The following is an 18,519-nucleotide window of genomic DNA, read 5'->3' as shown; positions in this document are numbered from 1 at the left end:
CGAATTTTTTTGTTGATGCCAAATGTCTTAGAAATGCGTGAAACGTTGAGATATGGTGTAATATAAAAAAAATGACAAAAACGATTTTGGGACTTAGAGAATTTAAGACCGCGTAACTTGGGATTTCCGCATAGAAAAAAAACCGCAGAATTGAGGATTTTTATATACCATATATCTTAGGAATGCATGAAACATCGAGATCTGGTGACATATACATTTAAAAAAATCGGCACTAAGAATCCTTCCTGGTCCAGGTAGTACTCATATCACATTTAGATACCAGATAACTGTTATTTTACATAATGGCTGAAAATTTTCTCAAATTTTCATATGAATCATTTGGATTTGCAAAAACCACCAGCTACCGATAATATCGTGAATGTAGGTTAGTGAGGCTGACAAAACGGGCATAGTTGTCAGATTGTCCCGGGTTGACGGTTCAATGCATAGGACACTGGTCTTACAAGCCAGCTGTCGTATGTTCGAGCCCCGACCTGGAAGTGTCAGTAGGATCCATAGTACTAGTCATGCAATGATTCTGTACGCTAAGAATCGGCTGCGAAGTCTGTTGAAACAGAAAGGCCAAATTCCACGGACGGAATGTAATGCCAAAACTTTGCTTGACAGATTAATTTAAATCAAAATCACAATTCGTTTTGCTTTGTAGTAAAACATTGTAACTGTGGCTACCAGACGGCTGACTAAACGCTGTTGGCTAGAGCTGGTGCACCGAATGATTTCGGTTTTCCTGAATCAGCTTTACCACTTTCAACTAGTTGGATAAAGCACAAGATTCGTTCTTGAGCTGCATCCAAACATGCCAGCAACTGGCGCAGCTTGCAAACTTGCGCTCAAACGAAAGCATTATTAGATTGGAATCTGGAAATGTCAAAGTTACTACTGCATTTTTCCAAGCATCATTGCAGTATTCTGGTCAGAGCTTTTACTGGAAATTACAAACTCAATTATCACATGGCTACTATTCAGCGTTCTGAGTATTATTCGTGTGATTTGTGTGAATGCGATTACGGTAGTTTATATCATCTGAGTGTAACTGTCCCGCATTGACGCAACTACATATCCGGGTTTTTGGTTATCCATACATCGTTGAGTCTGTGTATGCGGAGTTAAAATTAAAGAATATTCTATCGTTTCTCACCCAATGTTGTAAGGAGCTATAGTCTGAAGGGTTTATCGTTCTTCCTGGAGTGAAGGAATTAATTTTGTATTAACCTTAAATAGTTTTTAGCAGCCTGTTTGGCATGTTATGGGGTGCCGAATTTACTTCTGCTCGTACATACTGCGAATCGTTCTGCATTCTTCCGGGAATGCAGAATGGTGTCGCTTCTGTAAAATCTCTAAATCGTCTCGGGGGTCGGAGGTTTTATTAACTGTGTATTTTGGCAACGTTCAGCATCCTTTCGGAAGTGGCAGCCTCTTGCATACAAACCTGTAACCGCCTTGTTTGCCCGGTCTCCTCAAAGCTAGGTTTCTTTGCTTTAGTTAGGTCCGAACGAGCGGTAGCGAAGTCGGACAGCACACAAATCAAATCGATGTGGTGAAGCCGCATTAGATATTTTTTCACTTAGTAAGTGGAAAATACCACATACATTTGATTCATACATTTGATGCTTAGTGGCTTATAGTAAATATGTTCTGAGGCTCATGAATCAATCTTTATTCACGAGTACAATAATCAATCTTTATTTAAGAAGTACAATTGTAGGTCATCAAAACGGGCGTTAACGGATATTCATTGATCTGTGTTTATTTTAAATCAATTCCACTTATAATTTTAAGACAATTACAGGCATCGGCGAAATGGCCCTTTCGGCGAAATGACATTCGGCGAAGTGGTCCATTCGGCGAAATGTCATTCGGCGAAATGGTCCTTTCGGCAAAATGACATTCGGCGAAGTGGTCCATTCGGTGAAATGTCATTCGACGGAATGGCTTTCGGCTAAATGACCCTGATCCCTTCACAATTCCCTTCCATGCTCCTTTTATCCTTCCCTTCCCATCAGGAAATTGATGAGAAGCTACGGCAAGGAACAAATCTCCAAATAACTAGAAGAATGTGTCACTTGAGCAAATTAGTTCTGATACCTGATTCCTGATACCGTAGACTCATTCATAAATGCTTCCCACATCTGAACTATTCTAATGATTCTCTGCACATTTTAAGAAACGGGAGATGTCTTTGAAAAGTACAACATAAAAATACTAGAAGACGCTCTTTTTTCGGAAGCACATACGTTGGTACAGTCAACTCGAGCTAAAGTGGAGGTAAGATTGGGTGTCATATTGCCGATGAATATTGAATATAACTCTCGGCTCCATGCTTAAGAGTGTCAGTTTGCAATACTTGAATCCCAATAAGATCGAATCTATCAGCAAACTTTTTATTCTAGTATGTATCTTGGTTCAAAATTTCATATATTCTGTTCTGTTATTCTGTTCTTAAAATTATTATGGACTATCGTCCATAATAGAGAGAGAGGGAAAGCAATATTTCAAAAAACAACTACAGTCCACCCGAGTAAGTCATTTGCTGTAGACTAAGCTAGTTTCAATTATTTTTAGCACCCGATTTGGTCGGGCCGGACTTGATTAATTTCTACCGGAGCCGTTTGCAACGGGTCTGCTCCATTAGAGACCGGACCGCCGCAATTAAACGAATTACCAAACTTTCGGACGGTGCAGATTTCGAAAACCATCATCCCACGACATGCCCGGACCCGAGTCGGTCCGAGGCTGGCCAAAGAAAAATGATTCCGATTTTGCCAAAGCAAACGACACACTTCCATAATATTTCATCCTGGGCAACTTTGGGGGGAAGGGGTTTCTGCACACTTCCCCGCCCGGTGTTTGCTTTGCTATCTGACCGTTTCGAGACCAGTATCAGCAGCTACTTCCACAAACATACCGGTCCATACCCTCATACATTCAACTGACGACCGAAACATGTGAGCCTGAGCCGGTCATTCGCGTTGGGGCGCTAATGTTGGAACTGCTCTGTTTATATAATCGTAGGTAATGATTTAGCAATTCAAATTGCCAAAACGTGATTTTATGCGCGAACTTTATTTAGATTTTCGCAAAAAAAGCTACCACATTCGTGGTGAGGAGAGTGTGTTGATTCGCGAGTTCGATTTTATGCAATATCAAACCAAAAGGCGTTATTGTTCTGTTGATCAGTTGTTCTGCTGACAGGATGAGTCGTACTGGGTTCGATTGGCGGTAACTAACTTTTATTGATTTGGCACTTTTTTTTTAAAGCACAGAATTCAACTAGGTGCTCGAATTCCTAAGAAACCCAAAATTACCATCGCTAAAAACACCAGAAGCCATGACCGTGAATTCACCGAGCACGTCAACCCTTGGATGGCTACTGGATAATGCGAAAACGATAACTGCTAGGAAAGTAGGTATGAGCGGCTTTCCTGATGGCAACTGGCCAAATCAATCAATCGATCGATGACCGGTTGCAAGTGCGGCGCGAAGAAAAACGGGTGTCGTCCGGCATAGCGTATTAGCATTTCAATACAACAATGGATGAACGCGCGTGTTGGCAACCACGGTTCGCACGAATTCCAATAAAACTGAACCATAAACCAACAATCCTCGTTTGGTCGGTTTGCTTGAAGATGGTGAACTTGAACTTGAAATTTGATAACAATCCGGCATTGACTTGAGCCTGAGATTCCAGAATGAACTAATCTAATCAAACTAATCATTTTTGATTCTCATTTGCTTTTTGTTCCATCATTAACACATTTTCTTACGCCGATACTAAATGACGGTGTGCGTCATAATGTCGCTAACTTTATCTTTATTTGCCTCGAAGCATCTAAATTTAACTACAGAAAATCGTCCAGAGATGAAGCTATGTCCATTTAGAGCCCGGAATAATAAAATCATCTGTATCTTGGTAACGAATTGACGTACAAATAGGATTAATACATCAGAATAAATGTAATTCACTGTACTCTAAGGAAAAATTATCAATACAAATCATTTCTCTTCGTTTCTAATGAAAATTTGCACTTTATTCTTGATTCCTCTCATCAAACGCTGCTCACCTCCGTAGTCAACATCCTTGGCACATTTGCTCCACATTTTGGTCATCTGAGTCGCTTTCCGAGCCACTTTTTACACTTTTCTTAAGCTTCCGCTTCATTATTGCCCAAAATCTCTCGTTGGACCGGAACTGCTGCGGGCAGTGGGTGGATTTATGTTTTTATATATGAAATCTACGTTATTATGGCGCTATCACTGGATGACTTCCCGGCTGTAGTGGCAACTCGCCAAATCTTGCCAAAACTTCACGGAATATTTAAGAGCGTCAATGAAAGGTAGTACGCGGTTTTTGAGGCATTCTTTCTTGTACAGCTTCGAGTCCATCGTCTTATTCGTCACGAACACTTTGGTCTTTACTCCACAGTTGCTTATCCCTTGCCAAATCATCAGTTTTTCGGCAAATTTATCTATTAAGACTGCCAGCGGGCAAAATATGGCTGGTAGCCATTCTGGTGGCCCACTGCCTCATCGCTACCAGACATACACCTCAAACGATACAACAGTATCCACCAGGATTTTTCCTCATCGAAATCTTTGATATTTTCAGTGAAGGTGAAAAGATGAAAACGTTCGGCTAACTAAAATACAGGTGACTATGTATTGAGCAATTCCAGGAATGAGTAGACGAAAAAGTGACAAAATCAGAATCGACCTTCTCCGATTTGGATGAAACTTTGTACATGGCTTCATTTTGGCAAACCATAAGTTTTGAACCGATGGAGAGGTCAATCCGATTCACGACAGATTTTTAAAAAGGGCGTATGTATTTTTGCATTTCACAAATTGCCTTTTTCAAATTGTTGTAACTCGGAAACTGTTAATTGTACAAAAATGGCGTTCAGGAAGAAGTTGTAGGGAATCGATTGAGCACTCTATGAAAAATATACACTAAAAAATTTTTTTGATTTTTTTTCTCAAGAATTACAAAATAATCCGAAAAAGTTAAATAAAAAAATCGGGGTTTTATTTTTTTTTTTGATATTTTTACTTTTTTTTTATATATATATATAAAATAGGTACAGAATTCGCTCAAACTTAAGAAAAATTTTCCGAGGCCCGGAGGGCCGAATGTCATATACCAATCGATTCAGCTCGACGAACTGAACAAATGTCCGTGTGTGTGTCTGTATGTGTGTTGTTAACTAAGAGGTCGAGATCTCAGAGATGGCTGGACCGATTTTAATCAAACTAGTCGCAAATGAAAGGTCTCCCCGTCACCCAGAACGCTATTGAATGGTTTTGAGATCGGATGTTTACTTTTTGAGTTATAGTAAGAGTAGTTTTTTGACAGTATCTGTCACACTTGACCTTGAAAACAGAATATGTTTCTATACTTAGATTCCACACGATAATAGCTATCCAACAAGCCATAGATTGTTAAAATCCGTCCATTTTCAACGGAGATATCGACATTTTTGTATAAGTTAGTATTTGCTTTGGACCGATTTTAGCACGGTTCGTTTTTGGCAACATAATCGTTCGAATATGGCATATGCAAACCAGATGATATCAGCATTTTCGAGTTGAAAGTAATTCCATAATAATATTGATTTAAACTACTTACAGCAATAAATGCTTGAAGAACCTAACACCCATATACCATTCGAATCAGTTCGTCGAGATCAGCAAATGCGTGTGTGACAAATAATTTCACTCAATTTTCTCGGAGATGTCTAAACCGTTTTCTACAAACTCAGATTCATATGAAAAGTCGTATACTCCCAAACAAAGTTCCTGAATTACTTTTGGATCCGACTTCTGATTGCGGAACCACAGGATGATATGTAAACGAAATTAAAATAATGGCATTCATTTTTCTCGATGGCTGAACCGATTTAAGATTCAAATGAAATCTGAGAATCATCTATGATTCAAATGAGAGGCCTTAAAATCCTATAAAACATTTTACTTTTTAGTCAGATCCGACTTCTGATTTGGAGATACAGGGTGATTAGTATAAAAATGTCCATTTCACATAAATTAATCAGGTTTATCGGGTTTGCAGATTTGGATAGTCGATTACCAAATAAATTTATTTCAGTCTAAGCCTTATTCGTTTTTGGAATCGGAATGTACCTCCAAATTATAATTCGCACTACAATTTCTCAAAGATGTCTACTTACTCATTTTTATAGAATTCCGGCTCCAGTATCGAATCGTTTCTCAAAGCTCGATTATTTTCTCAAAAAGGCCAAATCTAACTTCAAAAACAAAAATTCAAATTAAAGGACGTAAGGTCCCATACAAAATTGGTGAATTTTATCCGATTCTGGAATTACAGATGATGAGTTTTTATAATTCATACCGATATAGAAGATGTAAATTGTTTGGCGTAGTAATTTATGGCCATTCGAATCATTTTGGGTTATGCTAGTTCCTGGAAGTACCGGCTCTGGAAGTACCATAAATAATGACGAAAAACTCTAAAGTTGAACTTACTTCGACATCTCATGGAATGTTCAATAGAATGTCACACGTTAAGATTGAAATTCGATACGATTTGCAGTTTCGACGTTACAGGGTAATGAGTGATTAAAATCTCAATTTTCCATTTAAAACGACGATAATTAAAAAAATGTCATGAGAACTAAAACACCTAAGAATATCCATGCAAAAAACACATGCGGATTGATAAAAAAAGGTATCATCTCACTGCTAGGTGGATTAATCTCGTTTTGCCTTTCTCATATAGAAAGGTTATGCAATCACTTGAAAAAGCGACTAGTGAAAATTGGCCCGGAGGACCAAGTGTCATATACCATTCGACTCAGTTCATCGAGCTGAGCAATGTCTGTGTGTGTGTGTGTGTGTGTGTGTGTGTGTGTGTGTGTGTGTGTGTGTGTGTGTGTGTGTGTGTGTGTGTGTGTGTGTGTGTGTGTGTGTGTGTGTGTGTGTGTGTGTGTGTGTGTGTGTGTGTGTGTGTGTGTGTGTGTGTGTGTGTGTGTGTGTGTGTGTGTGTGTGTGTGTGTGTGTGTGTGTGTGTGTGTGTGTGTGTGTGTGTGTGTGTGTGTGTGTGTGTGTGTGTGTGTGTGTGTGTGTGTGTGTGTGTGTGTGTGTGTGTGTGTGTGTGTGTGTGTGTGTGTGTGTGTGTGTGTGTGTGTGTGTGTGTGTGTGTGTGTATGTGTGGGTGTGTGTGTGTGTGTGTGTGTGTGTGTGTATGTGTCAAATAATCTCACTAGGTTTTCTCGGAGATGGCTGAACCGATTTTGACAAACTAGGATTCAAATGAAAGGTCTTCCGGTCCCATATGGAATTCCTGAATTTCATCCGGATCCGACTTCCGGTTCCGGAATTATAGGGTAAAGTGTGTTCAATATTGTACACCGTCACTTAAACCGGCGAAGCAAAAAACGTGAAAATTTTTCTAAACTGGTCTCAGAACTACACAAATCGATAGTCATTATCAGTAGGCAACTAAACAAACCGATTCCGGCTATCCTGGTTCCCGGTATCCGGTTCCGGAAGTACCAGAAATAGTGGTCATATATACCAAATTGGATCTCACTCACTTTTCTCAGCAATGGTTTGACCGATTTCCACAAACTTAGATTCAAATGAAAGGTCTTCCGGTCCCATACGGAATTCCTGAATTTCATCCGGATCCGACTTCCGGTTCCGGAATTATAGGGTGCGTACTAGAAGAGTTTGTGTGTCATGTTAGTTGGTGGCCGTACGAACCGACTTCGATTATACCGGTTCTCGGGTTCCGGTGCCGGAAGTGCATATAATAGTGAACCCATTTCGTTCTCTTAAGGATGGCTTACGCAATCAAAGCATTGTTTTATTCTGTATGTTATGCATAAACAATCACTTGGTTTCTTTCAAAAATCGAAGAGAATTTTTTTGAATAGAATATCACAATATTATACGCCATTTTTGCACAATTAACGGTTTCCGAGTTACAACGATTTGAAAAGGGCAATTTTTGTGAAATGCAAAAATACATACGCCCTTTTTAAAATTCAGTCGTGAGTCGGATTGAACTCTCCATCGGTTCAAAACTTATGGTTTGCCATATTGAAGCCATGTGCAAAGTTTCATCCAAATCGGAGAAGGTCGAGTTTGATGATCTGCTAAGCATTTCTGGAATTACTCTGCCAAATTGGATTTGAAAGCCGACGGTTTTGAAGGAGTAAGCGATATATCAAAGGGAAAGCATCGCTCTGATTGGTCTATCGATGCAAAAGCGAAGCTGTTGAAAGCACGCAAATCTATAAATAGAAGCGAAATTATAGCTAACATTTCAGTCCTACGCGTAGCATGCCAGAGGTAGGTTGTTGCTAGACAGCAAGACAAAAGTTCCATAAAACGATTTGAAGCTTTAATTGGTATGCTCTGATCTTGTGTCATGCAAGATCGGATAAAATTCCATGTTATGTCATTTCGCCTGAGAAATTGACAAATACCACAGGATAAATTTTGAGTGCATAAGATTAAATTCTAATTTATATAAGATGAGCTGGTTGATAATGAGAAAAAGTTCGCTGCAACCGAAATCGCAGAAGGATAGTAATGGTAGAGGAACGCTATAAAAATAACAGCTTGCATACAAAACTTGAACGCAAGCTTGGCGAAGAGAGGCTTAAATATCGATATCCGTATCGCAAGTATGTACATACATTTGGGCTATTGATGTAATTTCGTCGGCTATAAAACAAATACAAATCACGACAATTAGAGTCTATATTCTGGGTTCGTGTGTTCGGTGTTGGTTCCTAATAAAGATTAATCTACGCAGACGATTAATTGAAAATGTCGACCATTAGATCATTAGCCTTGTTCCACATTAATGGCTCGAACAACTCCACGGGGCTGATCCTTGTAGTTTTTATTTAAAAAATCGGCTCAATCGGCCACATAAAGCTTGTACGCAAATAGACCTGACTAAAAATGTCTTTTAAATATAAAAAATACGTTCACACCCGTTTTGTTGACCTACAATTGTACTTCTTGAATATGAACCTCAGAAAGCAGTTCCCAAGAAAACTTGTTGAATAATAGCCACTAAGCATCAAAGAAATTGCATAGGTGTATCTACCAAGCAAATGTATATGGTATTTTCCGTTTACTAAGTGAAAAAATATCCAATGCGGCGTTCGCCACATTGATTCGTGTGCTGTCCGACCTCGCTACTGCTCGTTCGGACCTAATTAAAGCAAAGAAACCTAGCTTTGAGAAGACCGGGCAAACGAGGCGGTTACAGGTTTGTATGCAAGAGGCCGCCGTTTCCGAAATGACCTATTCGGTGAAACGACTTTCGGCGAAATGGCATTCGGTGAAACGACTTTCGGCGAAATGACTCGCTCCCGTTGGCGGGGTACTACGGAAGTAACTTTCAACTGTAGAGGCAGCTAGCCAAATCTTCCAAAACATGCAGAGCTTGTAGCCATATATTGTGAAACTTGCTCTCTTCATTATTCATAGACTTAATAAAATATTGAGTGTGTTGTCCGCAGCTGCAAATTTCTTGCGTTATCATAAATTTTGTAGTGAATTTATCGGTAAAAACGAATTCACAAGCTTTTGTCCGGAAAAGGCCCCTGGCATGATTGATAATTTTCCTGCTTTGACCACTTCACGGTATCACTTACCCTTGTCCGGTTTAGTTCAAATTTTGCATAGTTGAAAGCTGATACTACCACTTGCGAGCAAGCATGCACGAGGCATATCAAGTGGATTTGTCTTAATTTTTTTGAATCAAAGAAAAGGTTCTCATTACTCTTCGACGTAGACGTTTTTCGTTTTGAAAGTAGGCTTGGAATAGATTTGAGCATCTTTAACAATTATCGTTCAGAATACCATACATTTTACTAACATGTTTCAAATTATTTGAAAATTTATTTTACAATAATTGAAGGTAGTTAAGCATATTAACTTTATAGTGTTGCACTGCACACTTATGAATTGTAGTCGGCTGCGAAGCCTGTTGGAACAGGTGAACAAGTACCGTACCTTTAAGTTGTTTTACTTTAGTTAATCGTGAAACAAGTCGTATGAACGAATCGCAAAAAAATCAGTGCATCACTTTACACAATAAGTACAAAATTCCAAAGATATTCTGTTCACGACTGATTGATTCAAGCTTTCGTACTGACTAAGTCATCGACGAGACACTGCTTGACGAAGAAGCTTTTGTTTTTATTGCTTTTTACGACATACAGAATGACAAGCAATAAAAATACGCACTATCGAACGCAATTTGATCATTCGAAAAACGTAAACGAATGTGTTATCGAAATAACACAGATATTTAAACTCGACCGAAAACGCGTTCGAGCAAACGTTCTTCTAAAGAGTGTATTTGATAAAAATGGCACATCAAAAATCTTTTATGACCTTTGAATCGAAGGAGTAGAAAACCTGAAAATTAGAGTGAATTTCATTCGTAGCTCATTTTTAACATCTGTCAAGTTCTATAGGTAGTAGTTTCAATCATGTCGAAGCAAATACAACTGTATTTCATGTGATGAGAACCATCAAGCATCGTTTGAGTGGCCAAAGTAAAGAAGGGAATAGTTGTAAAAGTTGTCCAACGAACAGTAAAATGCCTAGGAAAATGGGACAAATGTTCAAGAACCGTTCAAACATGTTATTTTGAGATGTTGCTAAAAAGTTTAAGGTGTCAGTTGGTTTTGTGTAGAAAACAATGAAACGCGTTTTCTTTGAAAGAATCCAAGCCAACTGCCTGATCTTTGTTTTTTTTTTTACGATTTCATTCGTAAGTGATTGCATTCAAAACAAACGAACAGAGACAAAGCCTTTTCATATTTCATTTCAACAAAAGAGAGTATTAATGCCAACGTCACTCGTTTCCCCACGACGAGACGAAATCAAAATATCAAATGCAGTCGAATCTCAGTACTACTTCTTCCCTTGAGGTAATGAACATTTGTCGAATTTGTCCATAGAAAGTTTCTAAAATATAATAAATTTACTTTACTACACTCCAGAACCGCTTTGAAAACCAAACAAATGATAAAAACCTGTTTAAATACACCTAGTGTTGTAATGATGCCTTTCTCATATCTCTCATATTCTTATATATCAATGTGTGGTACTCTTCAAAATAATTTTCTTTGATTCTTGAAAAACATAAAGGTTTGTCCATAAACTAGTATAACCTACAGGGTTAAGCCACATCTGAACGAACGAAGTGGACCAGGATAGCCGAAATCGATTTGTTGAATTGTCTACTGATAGTGGCTACCAATTGGAGTAGTTTCGAGGCCAGATTAGAAATAAACTCACGTTTTTTGTTTCGCCGCCTTATGTGACGGTTTCGAATTTTTAACACATCGCCCTGTAATTCCGGAACCGGAAGTCATACCCTGATGAAATTTGGGAGTTTTGTTTTGTACTATGAGACCTTTAACTTGAATCTAAGATTGTTAAAATCAGTCACGCCATCTCTTAGAAAAGTGAATAAGTAATATGAAATAGGATTTTTTTCACTAATCACCCTGTGATTCCGGAACCGAAAATCAGATCCAAATAAAATTCAGGAGCTTTGTATAGGACAATTATACCTTTCACTTGAATCTGAGCTCATGAAAATCGGTTCAGCCACAGTGATTGCATAACCTTTCTATATGAGAAAGACAAAACGTGTTGCATCGTGATGGATGAGAAAATTCAAGTCATGTCTGAATTTCATTGGCCTGGGCAAATGTATTTCAATGCCAAGTCAAAATTCTATGATCTGGAGCCAAAATTTTCGAATTTTGCAATAAAGTTCTTAATCTAGCTGGCGATTTGCGGATGGGGTAAAATTAGCGTTCCCTTCATTACTTCCGGATCGATCAACAGTGCTTTTTACACGAAAGAATGCCTTGAGAAGCGAATAAGGGAAAGGATAGAGTCCGTTTAATTTTTGTTTGTAACTAACAACAAGCTATTCTAAAAAAAAATATGAAAGAAACGACCATCTGGGTATTGATATGAGAAATTTTGCTTAGGAAGTTCTTTATTATTTAATAGACTTTTACAACAACACCGTCGGACGTTCAAATGCATACAAACTAACGAACACATCGTTGTTAAGATGACTTTACGGCTGTGCTCTGCTCATGCTCACATGGGCGATGTAGCCTAATCATTTTGGTTTTAGTGGCTCCATTTGTTATGAAGTAACAATTCTCATTTAATAAGTTTTAAATTTTGGAGCTTTTTATTTTCCAGTGCCATTTGAAAATCGAACATAAACAATTCGTATGATTTAAACACAAATTGGGATTGGCTTTATGTTAGTATTCGAAACACGAAAAAAAAATCATTGCCCTTTCCCAGACACCGTTGAATCAATTATCGGCTGCTTGGCCGGATTTCTTACATTGTATTTATCTCCCAATCTGTTTGTTGTTTACCCATAATTAATGATCCCCAATGTATTTTGTTCTCTCTCTGTCATTGCAGGTACGTTATTCGCCGATATCCTTTCTGATCCGGTTTTGTTGTGCAAGGTGTCAGCGGTGCCATAAATTACGGTAACACATCAGGGCGATATTTCATCGACGGTCGCAGTCGCAGTTGCTGAACCCGACAATTACAACCGTGTATCCCACAAACCCGACAATTACGGGTCCACATTCGAGGGTCGTCTTCGTATTTGTTTTTTCTTCACTCGTTTGACGGTGCTCTGATTCTGTGGTTCCAGGTACAGGCGAGAGAACGTTTCCTCCAACTCATCTGCCAAATTCTGGCATAATTTGCCATATATCAAATAGGGTTTAGTCTGGCGGGGTTGAGATAAAATAATAAAACGGGTTCAAAAGTGCCACATTCACAATGGCTTTGCAATTCAGCAGAACATGTTAGGGATTTTTTTCCCGATCTCTTGTCAGCGTTCAACCATCGGGATCATCGAGGTGTGTTCGATCTCGCAGCGGGAACTCTTGTCGGGTTGTCTGTCTAGTGCCTAGTGGGAGATCTGGGATTCGCATGGTCTGGGCCACGATTTTTTTTTGTTTGTTGTTGCTGTTGTCTTATCTTTTGCTCGTTCGGACGTGTTTTCTGTCAGTTTTTACTTCGCTGAAACATTGCCCGCGGCTGTGCTTTTGTCGTTTGAGGACATGAGATCGGTTGTTCTAAGGCCGGAGGTGATTATTACCAATTCCCAATTGAATTCAGTTTATCTTGGGGGAATGGTTTCGAATGACTTAAAACGGTTTGGTACCAAACCGTATTCGATATAAATTTCCACACGACGAAAAAAATTGCTGGAATTCCATGCTATTTCTTTGCGTCCAATTGCTTTATTTTCCACCATTATCAAGATTTCTGTTTTCGCTCGTTGACCATGTGGAATATTTTCATGGGGACACATTAATACCGGGGGCTCTAGCCGTTCTCGAGACGTGTACAACAGCTTCGGTAGTGACAGACCCTTCGCCACTGGTTGTTCGCACACTTCCCGTAATCGCGGGTCGTCGTCACCGTCGTCGTCGTCGTCGTTGCCAGACGGGCGAACAGACAGCAGGAATATCAATTTTTTTTCATCTTCGGATGCGCTGCCAGCCGCCTTGGCGGGAGAACCCGGAGTGCTACGCGCTTCGGTTGATTCATTCCGTGATGGGGGGATAAGCTGTCACATTGTTTTCTCCAGCTTGTCAGTTAGGAGTGCAGGCCTGGTTTGCTTCAACGGGATCGCTGACGACCAGAGGTGGAAAGGCGCGGAAACATCCAAAGCATAGCTGATGACAGATTAGACAATAAACTGGCCTAGGTGTAGAGTTTGTTTTTGTTTTCAAATAGGCGGTTCTCTCCGATGGTTAAGGTTTGTCCGAGAAAGCGGCAATTATCGGTGTTTAGCAATCCTTTTATTATGAAGTGAAAAACTGCTGTTACAATTTTTTTTTCCATAAATACGTTTATTTCTTAAGGCAATTTACATAAGTTTTTCTTCGCCATAGCATCACTTTTACATAGAATTTGTATCCTAATATAATACTAATATAGTCACAACGATTTGAGTTTAATAAAACATATTCCTCTTATTTTTAAATATCATATTATTTGAACCAAACGATTAACTGCTATAAATTATAAAATAAGCTGAAATTTTTATACATTTTGTTGTTGATTTCGTAACCTATTTTGAGTTTGTTTTTATCAGCACATCATTTTTATTAAAATTTTGCTATTGGATGAACTAATGGACGCAGTAGGAGTCAGAACTAAGACTCAAAAGAGTCAATTATTAAATTGAAACTTGAATTGTCTTTATGAAATGATAAAGAAGTTTCATGTAAGAAAGGTCCCGGCAAGCAAGATCTGGGACATTGGATAGTCTACCTTGGGTAGGCAAGGAATTTATTAGTTGAGATCTGACATCACGATACTCCACACATGTTCAAACGACATGATCAATATCGCGATAACCTTCGCCACAAGCACAATGATTAGTTTCGGAAAGTCCAATTCGAAGGATATGTGCATTTAACGTGTAGTGATTGGACATGAGTCTGGACATCACACGAATGAAGTCCCTACTCACATCCAGTCCCCTGAACCATGCCTTTGTCGATAATTTAGGAATAATTGAGTGCATCCACCGACCCAGATCATTTTTATCCCAAAAAGCTTGCCAGTGTTCTTTGGCGAGACGAGCTATAGAATTCGTTGAAAGCAATCGGTCCCTCATAAATTTCACCCTCAAAAGCACCACGTTTGGCTAAAATATCGCTCTTTCATTGCCTAGAATTGAGCAATGAGCCGGGATCCAAACTATTGTGGTTTGATAATTATTATTCAATTTGGCGTTCAGGCACTGTTTTGTTTTGCCCAAGAAAAACGATTCATTTTTGCCAGCAGCGTTTGAGCGAATGACTTCAATTGCGCTCAGACTATCTGTGAAGAGGAAATAATGGTTTAGAGATAATGTGACGATTACACTCAAACTATAATGAACTGCTGCTTACTCTGCTATATAAACAGATGCAAGTTCTTGAAGCCTAAATGAGACCGAAACATTATTGTTCAACATACCAAACCCAGTAGCCTCTTCAATTCGTGATCCGTAAAGCTGTTACAAATGGTCTTGTTGGTATAAGAAAACTATATTTTGGGGGCAAAAATGCATTTGTTTCAAAATAAAACGGATTTAGGCAATTTTCGAATTCCATCTCGAGAAAATGTCTCGTCTTTTGAGGTGATCCAAGTTTGAAGCCAATTTTCGATTTCTGCGAAAGAAGCAATCCGATGACCTGGCAGACGGAAGGAGCGATTTCCGGAGAATATGGCGGGTTCGACAAAATGTCCAAATATTTTTTTCATGACCTTCGAACCATGAATATTCGGCCTTGGTGATGATGTTGAGGTCGAAGGCAGCAATTGACCGAGCATAGGGTAGAATTTTTTTCTTCTGGGGGTTATTATAGAATATACATATTTCATCACCATTAACAATTCGATGAAAAAAACCCTTTCTTCGATGCCTTTGAATCAGCTGCTCGCAAGTGAAAAATCATCTTTCAATGCCTTTCAGTTTCCGTTCATAAGGCACCCAAACGCCTTGCTTTTGAATTATTCCCATGGATTTTATTCGTGCAGAAACTACTTGTTGAGTCACTTCCAATGATTTCGCAAGCTCCTCTTGCGTGTTTGACTCGGATCTTCATCGAGTAATGCCTCCAACTGTCTTTGTTTTTTTTTTGGATTTCCAGAGCGAGGCCGGTCTTCAACGATGAAATCTCCATTCTTGAAACGTCGGAACCATTCCGTACATAATTTATCAATTCGAACATTATCACCATAAACATCTACAAGCATTTGATGCGCTTCAGCTGCACTTTTCTTCCAATTAAAACAGAAAACTAAATCTCCCCGTAACTGCTGGCTAGTTAACACAAAATTGCTCATAATAAACACAGTGAAAAACAAGGTTTAAAAAAATCGATGCAATATGAACTGATCATTAAGGGCTGAGGTCAATGTGTTTTAGGGCGTTTTAAAGGGCTATTTTCACGCTTCAAATCTGATTTTCTCAGAAACGGTGACGAATATCAAAAAACCCAACAGACAATCTCTTAGAAAATTAGTTTAGATTATTCTGTGAAAATTTCAGAATGATTCATGGACTTTAGCAGTCGGGAAAGTCTTTTTTTCTGAAGGAAGAATTGCATAGCTGAAAACGGCAACTTTCTACTTGTTCATTGAATATCTCACCTTCAAAAGCATGGATCAAAAATCTGTCCTGACAATGTCTAAACAATTTAATGTAGATGCGATTAGTGCATAAAAACATATATGTTGTCGCGATGAAAATAAAGTGAAAGTTATTTTTGTGGAGGTGAGACGATTTCTATGTCGGCGCCATTTTAGTTCCCTGGTAACGTAACGAAACATGAGAGAGAAATAAAATCGGCTCAAAAAGCCTGCCAAACAAGCGGCAGCTTTCTTGGATTTTATGTAATGTAGTCAAATTTGTAACCGAAAATATTAAAACTTTCTTGGCCACCCCGCCACATCGAGAAACATTTTGCACATTTGCGAGAGAGCATGGAGGGAAATGTAATACGCACAGCGAGCCACGTGGTTTTACGCGACCTACTGGCCTCAGCTCTTAATGATAGATGTCTAACCTTTTGAAACTGTGCAATATTCCTAACAGCTAGAAACATCTTTTGAAAACGGATCGATCTAATTGGTACTCCCAATACCTTTTTGCTTGTCTCATATGGGAAGGATATGCAATTACTTTGAAACCCGATTTTTGAACTGAGGTCGATATTGAATATTATCCGGATCCGACTTCCGGTTCCTGAATTACAGGGTGATATATGTAAAAAGTTACAAACAATATGCAATCAATTTGCTGAGAGATGGCATAACCGATTGTAACAAACTTAGATTCAAATGAATAGCCTCGCAATCCCATAGAACACTATTGAATTTTATCCTGATTCGATCTCTGATTCCGGGACCACATAGAAAAATCAATTTCCGGGATAAGTAGAAAAATCAATTTCTCGAGTATTTTTCTATACATGGTGACGTAAAAACGAATAGTCTTTTGAGCTACTCATGTTTGGTTAGTCAAATGGTGGCCAACAAATTTGAATTCCGATCAAATTCGTCTTAGTTTTTTTCTCTACCAATACTAAAATAATTCGAATCAACAGATCGCTCTAAATTCTTTTTCGAAATAATTGAATAATCCTTCGAAACAAACCAAATTTTGTGTCAAAACATAGGCTGAGTTTTTCGTGCTTACAGCTTTATTTCGTTTTCACTTGAAGCAAACCCCATCCCAGTTCTGAGCTCAACTGCTGTCAAATGTGTGGTATAAATCTCGAAATAACAACGGAACGTGCCACTTGAGTCAATTTGTTCTGATTCCACTTGGGGATGGAGCTGGGCACACTTTGATTGGAAAACCCGTTTAAGTATTTTTGAATGCAGAAACCGGATAAAGACGAACAAGAATTTTGCAATACAAGAATCGTTTGAAAACATTCTTTTTGCAGGTTGTTTTGACGTAGAACTACGTCTTTTTTTTCTACACTCATCTGAGTGCATTTTCAAAATTTCACACTTCGAGAGCGTTACGATTTTTTTTCAGATTCAATTTCCTAATAACTTGCTTTCCATGTTTGAGTATTTTCATTAATTATTTCACTAATCGGGTAAAAGTAGGTATGAGGTTGTTGTCAATATCAAGTTCAAATACAGTGCTATGACAGAGACATAACAAGGAGACGTGGATACTAATAAACCTGACATGCTTCTTTCACACTTCCGAATATCAATAATCGTTCGTATTACTTGATTGATTGTGTGAATTGGACTACTTTTACCGATTCGCTTCCAGAATTGTGTCGGTGCATTTATGCTAAAATATGACTTATTGACGACAAACATATTCTACCACATCATCAGTTCGCATTCACATCTCATCCAAGTCAGTCGATAAAACAAAACCGCTTACGTTCGGGACGGAAGAAACCAAGTACAGTATTGTGCAGTGAACAATAGAACGACCTCGAAATGAGTGAACCAAACGAACAAAAGCTACCGCCGACACGAAAGAATACAATTGTTGTTGACTTCAGACAGTGCAAAATTCGACCTTTGATACGAGAACTTGAAGGTTTGCTTAAGGAGCAAATGCATCTTGACATTGAACGTGTGCATTTACTTCAATGCAATAAGACCAATAATGTTGTTTATATCCAGTTCTATAAAGAGTTGGATGAAATTCAATTCGCTAAAGACAATAATAATGTGCACTATGTGGAGCATGAAAATATCAAGTACAACATTCCAGTATATATGGAAGATAGTGCTATAGAAGTGCGTGTGCATGATCTTCCCTCAAGTGTCACCGATCCTTATATTCGCAAAACCATGTCCCAATACGGAGAGATTCTCTCTATCGAAAAAGAAAAGTGGAAGAATTTTTTCCCCGGTATTCTAAATGGCGTACGTTTATTACGCATACAC

The 18,519-nt window shown here is 38.7% G+C and overlaps 1 protein-coding gene across 2 annotated transcripts in view; it reads left to right on the top strand.

Moving 5' to 3' along the window:
* Positions 1 to 18,519, top strand: part of LOC131429877 (A disintegrin and metalloproteinase with thrombospondin motifs 9) — a 589,623-nt gene that overhangs the window by 98,774 nt on the left and 472,330 nt on the right. The gene's annotated exons all lie outside the window — the stretch shown is intronic.

This window comes from Malaya genurostris, chromosome 2 (genome assembly GCF_030247185.1).
Source record: "Malaya genurostris strain Urasoe2022 chromosome 2, Malgen_1.1, whole genome shotgun sequence".
In the NCBI taxonomy this organism is placed as follows: domain Eukaryota; kingdom Metazoa; phylum Arthropoda; class Insecta; order Diptera; family Culicidae; genus Malaya; species Malaya genurostris.
This window is presented reverse-complemented; position numbering and strand designations above follow the sequence as displayed.